Here is a 10,509-nt window from a genome sequence, read left to right on the forward strand (position 1 = left end):
TATTTTCACTTGGCTACAGACTGTCTTCCGACCATACTGTCATGCTTCAGAATGGATGCTTGCCAGCTATATTATCTGTGTTTACAATGCCATAAGGATGTGTTATGCTACAGAGGAACTAATAGCATTATTTATTACATCTTTATTATAGCGATGTAATTAGCAATATTATTATTGCTAAGCATTACTATCACTTCTTGTCAGCACCATGTAACTCCAACATAAGTCACAGTGTATTTTATATCCTGGATGAAATTATTGGCTGAGTTTACACGATGCTGTCTTGCTCACACCTCATGGGATTATATGGCTGTACAAATGCTGTATTCTGCTGGTAAACTGAGAAATTTTACTGCAGTAAACCAGCATTATGACTATATAACTTTCTTCACACAACACTTACTTCTGGTGGTGGTCTACCTTTTTTTTTTTCCTTTTTTTTTTTCCAGATGTTACCGCAAACTGAGCTAATTAAGGGGTAAACAAGTGAACTTCAAGAACCTGAAATGTACTTTCTGATTACTTTAAAATTTAAAAGAGTCTCAATGTGGATTACATGAAATAATTCAGAATATCAAATTAACAAAAGGTTATTATTTTATTCAGTCTTACACATTTACTGTAATAGCAATTGCTTTAAAGTTTTCTTTAGTCCACAACCAAAGCAAAGAAAAATGTATAAAAAGAGTTTATTAACAAATGAGAGGTATGGCCAGAAGTCAGATGCATGGAAAAGTCAAGCTTTGAATTTTGCTTTGAATTCTTTTTCTGAATGAATTCTCCCCTCTAGAGGTCATTAATTTAAGAGTGACACATTTCCTCCTAATAAAGGTTATTTTTAAATATATAATGATGACAAAGAACTTTCCCTTTCTTTGAAATTAACATCAAATTTGAAAGGGCTTCACAAACATGGAGCTCCAAAGTAGACTTTCAAATAATTGATTGGCAGCCCCACTTCCCAAAACATTCATTTCTAATGCCCATTTCTAATGCTCCTGTGACAAGAGACATGACACAAACTCAGCAAGTCCTAATTACCGTCTTTTACTTGTTGTCTAAATACACCAGGAATGGAGGTCAGCCACACTTGCAGCCAATGAGAGAACATGGCAGCATCCTGAACCAACAGCCCTTTGTCACTTATCAAGCAAAGAGCAAGTAAGAACAGATAAGGCTTCAGAAAGAAGCTGTGGCATCTGTGAAACTCACCCCAAACAACATTCTTCAACATGAGAGATTTAGTTCCTGGTATTGATAAATTAATTAATTATTAGCAAAATCAACTATATATTTACAGAATACAAAACAATATGCAATGCTCAAAATAACTATATTATCAGTACATCAGTAACAAACGGATCAACGTTTCAGATCACCAATTGCCCAGAAGTGATATTTAGGTGAAAAGTGAAATTTAGCAGCAAAGAATGAGTAAAAAGTCAAGAGAGTGTTGGGTTCATCATGTCACATTTATTCCTGTGCAACAGGGACATCTTTGAAAAGAAGGGAGAACACCCTTAAATCAAACACGTCATAATGAAATATTCAGATTTTGGGTCAGAAATAATCAGAATTTGGGACAGTACATCTAGATTGCAAATAACTTCAGCATTGTGGTGGGGAAGGATCAACAAACAACAACAACATCAAACAAATATAACTGAAAGCAAAAGAAGGGTCCATATTCTTAATCACATTTTAAGACTTGCGGTAAAATATCTGTATCAGGTTTTCCCTGTCCCTTCATTTGCTGACATGTCAGAACATATAAAAGAGGTAGTGTTGAGTAAGGAGGAAGACATAGTGCATCAAACAAAATTGTCTCCAGGATCTACATTTCATACATTTAATTCCTCCCCCCCTACCACCCCCCTTTTTTTTTTTTCTGAAAAGTCAATCTTATTGTTTACTGTGAATGACAAAATCAAGGGTCAACACAGAAGCAACTGCTTGAAAACCTATGGCTTCTGCAAGTAGAAAGCTCAGACTACATAAAATAAAGGTCTTTTCTGCTCCTGAAATCCTAGATACTTGAAAGAATGAAGGTCTTAGTCAAGCTCTTATATATGCAGCAAAGAATTTCACATTAGTTTGACGCTTATATTCTGTAATTCTGCATGTGTGTGTGCGTGTGCGTGCATGTACGTGCACTTTGTTTTTCGTTACAGGAGAGCATCTCAATAGAACAATCAAAACAAAAAACAAACAAACAAAAACAGAAAAAAGAAAAAAAAAAACAGTCCTGTATGTCTACACATTTACTTAACTACCTCTGAGAGCATTGTGTATTCTTGGGTCATCACTGAGATGTCTGTAACATAAATATTGAGAAACAATAAAATAATATTTCTGTACATTTCTTTGTACAGAAGGTCCAGGTTCCCTTGAAAAGATACTGGAAGATGAGGCAGTCATGATGCCTTGAATGACCAGAAAAATGTTCAGCATGGTGGGCATTGCATCCCAGCTGTGTGGCAGGGCACATTATCCCCCTCCCACCTCACACAAAAGAATAAGTGAAATGGAGCCATTCAGCCTTATGAGGCTGGGTTTGTTTCTTTAGCGGAAGAAACTGTAGAACAAGGATATGTGTACCCAGATTTAATTTCCTTCTGTGCCTTCTTATTGAGCAGGACACATAGCAACATATTTCAGAAGACTTTTTTTATTTATTTTTTTTGGTGTGTGTGTGGTTAATTAAAATGCTACTTCACTACCTGTCATGCTCCACCCTCTTGGACTGCAGATGCAATTTATATCAGTGGCTGAAAATGGAGCATAATGTACAGCACCAATACAAATTTTAAAAATAAATTTTAAAACTCTCTGGGAAGCCTTATATTCACATATATCATTTCCTTTTTCACTAGGTCCCAAATGAATGGGCTGGCAGTGCAGGAAAATAAAATCATATGAAACATTTAGTTCTGGATTTTTCTCTTCAGGTGGCAGGAAACTGGGATTTGGGGACTACAGTCGGGCACCTCCTCCTCCTGCCTTTGCTATAAGTCCCTCCACACCACAGCCTCTGGCCACCTCAATCTGATCAAAACTAAACCAAGGAGTTATTAATTATTCAATTTCAGTTATTGAATAATACAATAACTTCCTATGTCATTGAAATGCTGGGAAATATATAGACTCATAGTATTTACATTTACAAAAGGAGAACTTGGCTTTCACAGCAAACCTCTTTTTTTTTTTTTTTAATAGTCTTTTTAAAAGACAAACCCAGTCTCCCATGTTATGTTTGACCAAATATCACTCTATCCAGTCATGATGGTATAAAAATTCAAGCATGGCTTGTTGCATTGCCAAATCTGGCTAGTTCTCGGAACATACCTGTATGCAGTGGGTCATTAGAAAAATCTGTACACACTACTTTATGTGGCAGTTCAGTTTCTGACAGGACAAGCCAAAGAACATCCTTTCCCAGCCCATTCTGCTCCCTGATCTGCTGGGGTCTCTTTCAGGACTTAGCCTTGTCATCCCCTATGCCTCTGTTGCCCTCTCTTCCATGCTTCTACTAAGCCCACAAGCAAATTGATAAAGTCACTTCAGTGATGTCTTTCACTGGATGCAAACAGAATTATTACTTTGTTCTTCCAGTCTTGGGGTAGGCTTCTTAAGTGGAAGCCAGCTGTGATCCTGAAATGTGGAAGGCAGCATTTTTAGGAACTTATTAAGTCTGTTCGCTCCCTAAGCTAAGGATGACATGCCTACTCAGAATCTCAGTTCATATCAGACTCTTCTGTCCTTCAGACAGCAGCAACTGGAAACATTTTGTTTTATCATCTCAGCTGGCGCATTTTCTTCTTAAATGCAGACTTTGTTACAGTGATCCATAACTGAGAATCCCTTCAGGCTTGTCTACTACATTGCACTCTATCAGATTCGAAGTGTGAAGAATCCTTGAAATCTCTAGTTCCTGCAGAATACAGTTGCCTTCCCTCATAAATACAGTACTAGCAAGAACATATCACAACTCTGTTCCACAGACACTGGAAAATCACAGTGCCAAAAAAAGATCTTAAAAGGCCTGTAATCAGCTACAAGAAAGAGGGTGTCTGTGATTGTGGAACTCTTAAACCGAATCTCAAGGACATTCAACAGTCAGTAGAAGTCAGAGCTTACAGCTCTAGAAGTGATCCCTTCTAGACTGCACATGAGTGCAGTGCCCTGGACACTTTGACCTAACTTTTGGTTGCCTAGGCTTTTCAGATGCTACCAGTACATTTCACTTAGTACTTTAGTACTTTATTCTAATAGTAAATGTGTTTGTAACTTGTTACTGCCATGTGTGCTATAGGTGAGTACAGTACAGCTTGCTAGCCTGAAAGGACTTTTCTTAGAGGTCTTGTGGCTTTAAACCCTCTAATGCAGTTATTTTGTAATGTTGTGAATGGAGCATGTGAGGATCATCTTTGTGAACTTTGCACTGCACAATAAGGGGAGCAACCGACCAAATAGTATTAACAGTTATTTTTAACTTCTACTTAATAAACCCTGCACTAATCCGTCCTTAGAAGGTGGAGGGGAAGAGGTGGTAAAATTTCTTACTGGCTTGTACTTTTTGCTACTTTCATTTACAGGTAGTGTAGCTCAATGGTAAGTCACTGAACCAGATACATACCTTTTGAATGACCTTGGGACACTCACTTCACATCTCTGCACCTCTTTTTTCCTTTTCCTCTTTGTTGGTTCCTTTAAATGTATGGCATAAAATTATGCAGAGCTGATTCTGTGTTTGGAAAGCATTCTCTGTCCTAGCAGGACCCCACCCCTGGCTGTTAATTCTGGGATCTTAGGCTCATGATTAAGTTACTGCAGTGTAACAAGGTACCTTACATCTGTTGCTCATTAGGGGGAATTGTCTGAGCCAGGGTAAATGACTACATCTGAACTAGTCATCTTGACTTTCCCTGTAATCAGTGAAAAAAAAAAAAAAAAGTCAGTCTTAGGGTGCATTTTACAGTAGATATGTAACATACACCAGATTAATCATGTCCTCCACATGCCTAGTTATCTCCATTGAATATAAAGAGTGTCTAGAAGAAATATCTAAGACAAAGATTTCCACACAGCAGGAGTCTAAAGTTACAAGGAAATTACCTTCATAATAACTGTTCATATGTGTGCTCTTTACCACAAACAAAAGTGAACTACTTCAATGCAACATATGAGCTAGGTCAAATTATCTTACATCTCCCCAGAGCTAAACACACACATGCAACCAATATGGCTTAGCTGACACACGTTAAGTGGATCATGTGTTCACTCACCTGCTTACATTTCATTTATTTACCATCAGCCTGCTTTGTGACCAAGTCTTTTTAAGGCCCCTTGCTTTTCTCCTCTCTTTGACTGTACAGGTTGAGGGCAAGGTCAGTCTTTCTACTGGCTTGCCATATTTATCTTACTCTCTCAAGCGGAGTAACCTCAGTGTATACCTCTTCTTGAGCTTTCCTTCTCCTTTTACTCATAAGATCTCCTCTTTCTATATAGCCTCCTCAATGTTCCCTATGAAGGACACTGTATAAAAATATGAATTTTAATGCATAAGTCTAGGAAATTTTTAAAATGCAGACTGTAGGCATGTGTGTAAACTATTTTGTAAATCAGCAGCCTTACAATTTTTAAGACAGGCTGTAGTATGAATGTAAGATCTCTTTAAAGAAAATACTTGTAAATATGCAAACAGTTAGGCACCCTTGAAAATATTTCTCATAGTGTGTCTATGGGAGATAATATTCCCAAACAAAATCCCTTTTTGTTTTTGTTGTTGTAGCTGCATCATAGAAACAACAGAGATGTTTCTAAAATGTAAACATATTTTTGTGCAGATTTCCAAATATATATCTAAAACTACTTTTTTATTGAAATATGGTTGTTTACCCAAGGTATAGAAATTACAGAGATATACAACATAAGTTTGATGTCTATTGTATACATTTCTGGTTGTATCAAATATTTAATACCTGATATTCTTAGGGATTTGTTAGCATCTCCTTTAGAACTTGCCTGCGGCAGTTACAAGTTGGAATGTAAAAAGTGGTTTTGATTATCGTTTTTGGATTGTCACCTTGACAGTTTGGGTTGAGTTTTATAGGCAAGGAGGAAGAACACACACAGACACACACAATTGCTCCTTTTCACTTTGCATCCCTTTCCCTGTAGACAATGCTCCACAGAAATGGAGCAGAATAGAGATGAAAGGATTACCAAGTAGAGCTATTTGAGGGAAACCTGGCTCATTATTATTTGGAGACAGGAATATGTAAGTGGCTAGTTACATCTACAAATTGCTATTGCTGGGGGATCGCAAATAGACCTTGGTGGGTTTTTGAGTGGTCAAGTCAAAAACATCACTACCAAGAAAAACATACGGAAACAAACAGAAGCAAAGAGAAGAGAGAATGGGGAGAAAAAAAAAAAAAAAAGAAAAAAAAAAGAAAAAAAAAGGGGGAGGGGGAAGAAAAGCAAAGCATCTTTTTCTTTTGCTGTCCTTTGAATGAATAGGAAATATTTTACTCTAATACCAAGAGAAGTCTAAGGTCATTGCTTTAATTTTTAATCTGAGCTGGAGGATGCAAAAGGAGTGTTAATGCACCCACATATACATTTCCTTTTAAAAAGAAAACTACTATATCCACTGATTTGAGTACCTCACCAACTGTTAGCTTACTGGTTCTACATAGGATAAAGGCTGCACTTAGCCTCAACGTCCTAGAAGTGCCCATCAATCCCATTTTGCCCACTGGGGGAAAGAAATTTTGTCAAGAGTGAATGGAAATCTTATCTGAGCATCAGCAACTGGATGACAGGGTTCCAATAACTATATGTTTGTAGTTGGGCTTTGTGTTTGTTTTGATGTAGAGTAGAGATTGCTGTTTGCATGGTAATTGAGCAGGCTGTTCTGTTCACTGAATCTTATGCACCAGGAAGACTCATCTGAGTGATTTGATCATGAGGGAAGGAGAGGAAAACACTTGTGATAAATGCAGCACTATGTTTCTTCCTTCAGATTCTTTTATAGTATGACTGTAAGCTGAGTTTCGGGGATGTTTTGTAAATGACACTGAAGCATCATAATGAATTGAGTATATTAACATCTATCTTTACATTGAGTCTCCATAGCCTTACCCTGAAACCACAAGCATTTGTGAAGCATACAGATTTATTTTTTTCATTTAAGTCCTTTTATTACTGTGGTGCCAGCTATTGCTTTTATCATTAAATGTCTGTCAGCATTTCCATTATAAACCTTATTTTCAAGGGATTTATAACCTACCTATTTTAATTCATGTTGATCTGGAATTTGCCATAGAAAATTTTCAATAATGAAAAGATGGCACTTTCTTTTCTTGCAATATTTGATTTAAACATGTGTAGCTATTGTGGACTGACTGAAGAACAAAAGCAAAGCATGATCTTAGGTAGAATCCTTTTCCTACAAAATAACAGTTGATCAGTATATGAGCCAAAACATGAATTTTGCAATTTGGAAAAAAAAAAAAAAGAGAAAAAATTTTTACTTTGCAAATAAAATTCATCAATTTCTGACTGCACAGTGTATTGATAAGAGAAGGATATTTTTCCTCACCAAAAATAAAAACATAAGCTGGAATAAGGTACTTTGGATATAGTTATACTTTCAATATTATTTCCTTTAAGACCAATATATTCCTATTTATTCCTATCGCTTAAGAAAGCACCACAGAAATACAGAGTTTAATGAACATGTCTTTAAAACATATCGAGGAGTGCTTTTGGTTGCAAGTTATGATGTAATTCTGTGACAAATGATGAGTTGTACTGTTGCCACAATACAAAAAAAAATCCTTCCATTGGCTTACCTGTCTTGCTGTAACAAGTTAGTTACAATATTATTCTTATGCAAAAATCTAGACAATGAGATCTTATTGACTTAATACCTAATCCAAAACTTAATGAGGTAAAAGGAATATTTCCTCCGAGTTCAGTAATCAGTGGAGCCTCATGGTTCATTGTAACAGCTCTCTTGTATTTCTAATAATTGAGATAATCAGCTGCAAATAAAAGTCTGCAGAATATTTGGGGTCTTTGTTGTACAGAGCTTTAAAAGTTTTTATTATGGCTAACTCACCCTACATCAGAAGACCAAACACCATTTGGTCTGGTGGACACTTATCAGGTGGTTTTTTTTTGTTTATTTCTTTCTTTCTTTTTCTTGATGTATAACAATTAATTCCTTCCTTGCCACCAGCCTATAATTTTAAGACTGAATGTCAAACTTGAAATAAAGTTAATTTAAAGAATGAGCCAAAACTAGGTTCAGAAGCTGTATGAGCCATGACGGATCTTAGCGTCTATTAAAATTTTACATATTTCCTTGTGTAATAGTGTTTTATAGCCTATGTAGTTAAAGAAAGCACTCATGGGTCAGAAAAAAAAAAAGCCTACAGTACAAAGATATGAAACCAGCTTTCCAAAAAAAAAAAGTGTTTGAGACAAGGAGAAATATTTTTTCCTCCAACCTCTTTTACTTATAGTAGTCTTGGATGTTAATCTTGTGGTTCATTGTGAGCTGTCATTTTCTTACTTGGAGGGGAATGGAGTAGACTTGTGTATCATGGCACTGAAATAATGGTTTCTTAAATTGAGGGCTACCTGGAAGAAAATATGACTTTTCAGTGCTCCCACACGAGGCGGGGCTATGCCTGTGAAGCCCGATGTCCCACTGGCCTTAGTAGCAGAACCACTTCTAGCAGTAAGAGAGGGGTCCATTAGCTTGCCATTGGGCCATGAAATCTGTTTCTGTAATAACAGAAACAGGATAAGTGTTTATTTATTAGCACCAACCCTTCAGACAAAGAATCTACATGTACTGCTAAATGTGTAAAAAGTGTAAAAATTTGATGGTTACAGGAGTTGGTAAACTGTATTTTGCTGTTAGATAATCTGAATGCATGAGCCACAGAGAACAGGAAGCTGCCATTCATGTCAGTACTCAAAGAAAAAAAAAAGAGAAGAAAAAAATCCGGAAACACAAATCTTCTTTCAAAGGATAGATGGCAAATTAAGTACAATTCAGGATTCTTTTTTTCTTTTAAATTACATTGTAATGTTTTAAAATTTAATCTGGTAGATTTCTGTCCTAGATGTAGGTTAGTGTACCATGTATAACTTACTATTATGTTTTGAAGCACTTCAGCCTTTGCATTAGAAATCATATCCACTTTGCTACAGACTTTTGAAGAGCATTAGCTTACAGACCTTGGCTTCTTGGATAGTTTACTATCATCCAGCAGATGCTCCAATGCAAAGAGTGTATTTTGGGCAAAACTTGTTCTATCATGAACTGGCAATGTTCTCCTGTTGTTTTCCTTTATCTCAAATACTGAGATGTCACAACTACAGCAACATTTGTCATTGGAAGGTGAATAATACCAATTGAATAAATGTGCAAAGGCTCCACCGCTTGGGAAAATAAAAAGGCAAATCTCTCATTGTAAATGATTAGAAAAAAATGCAAAGCTTCCAGATGCAAATGGTTGATATTTTAGAATGTAAATTCATATATGCCTATTCAGAAGGTGGTTTTGTGTGTGCGCATGTGTGCGTGAATAAAAGACGCATACAAATAAAAAGTCTAAAAATTTTACATTCAGGCAAATGGGAAAAAAGTTTTGTTTTCTACAAATGGATTAGTTTTAAAGATACTGTTTTATATTTTGAAGGCCAACCAATAGCATAATAGTTTCAAAAGAGTTCAAAAACAAGATTTTCCTGTTTATTTGGGCATATCTGATCAGGCCAAAGGAAGTACATTAAGTAGTGATAGACTATTTGGTAGTGACATACTGCAGTCAAGAGTGCAATTGCTCTGTGCTGGATACAATTTTTGTGTATGGATTTAAATGTTTATGACAATACTTGTTTTAGTTTAGACTGAAAGTAACAGTTAAAATAAAGAAGAAAAAAATAATGTTTTGTAGAGAAAGCCATGGTGTTGCTTCACTAATAATAATACAAGGGCTGAAAAACATACATTACCATGATTGCAATAAGTACAGAATATTTACTTTATGGAGAAAAAAGTTAAATCGTGGCATGATTTTGTTCTGTACATACCTAGATTTGAAGGATATTTCTAATCAGAGCGCTCTTTATCTTTGCACAGAGGTAATGGGAATTCAGTGGCTGGAAGCTGAAGTTAGTTATATTTAGATTAGAAATAAACAGGAGATATTTAACACTAAGGGTCAGTTGCATGTATTGCCAACCAATGTGGTTGACTATCCAGTCTTTTATGTTTTTAAACCAAGTTTGTGTGGCCTTTGGAAAGGGCCTTTGGAAAGAGAGGTTATAGTTCAGCCACAAGATATTAGTTCTGATGCAACAATTATTGGGTGAAAAATTGTATTCTGTGTCACACAGAAAGCAAGGCAAGATAATGATGACAGTGGTTTTTGAACATCAAAATCTAGGATCTGCTGACAGTCAGGTGACTTTCTTGTATTGAAA

Source organism: Anser anser (assembly GCF_964211835.1).
Source record: "Anser anser genome assembly, chromosome: 3".
Lineage (NCBI taxonomy): Eukaryota > Metazoa > Chordata > Aves > Anseriformes > Anatidae > Anser > Anser anser.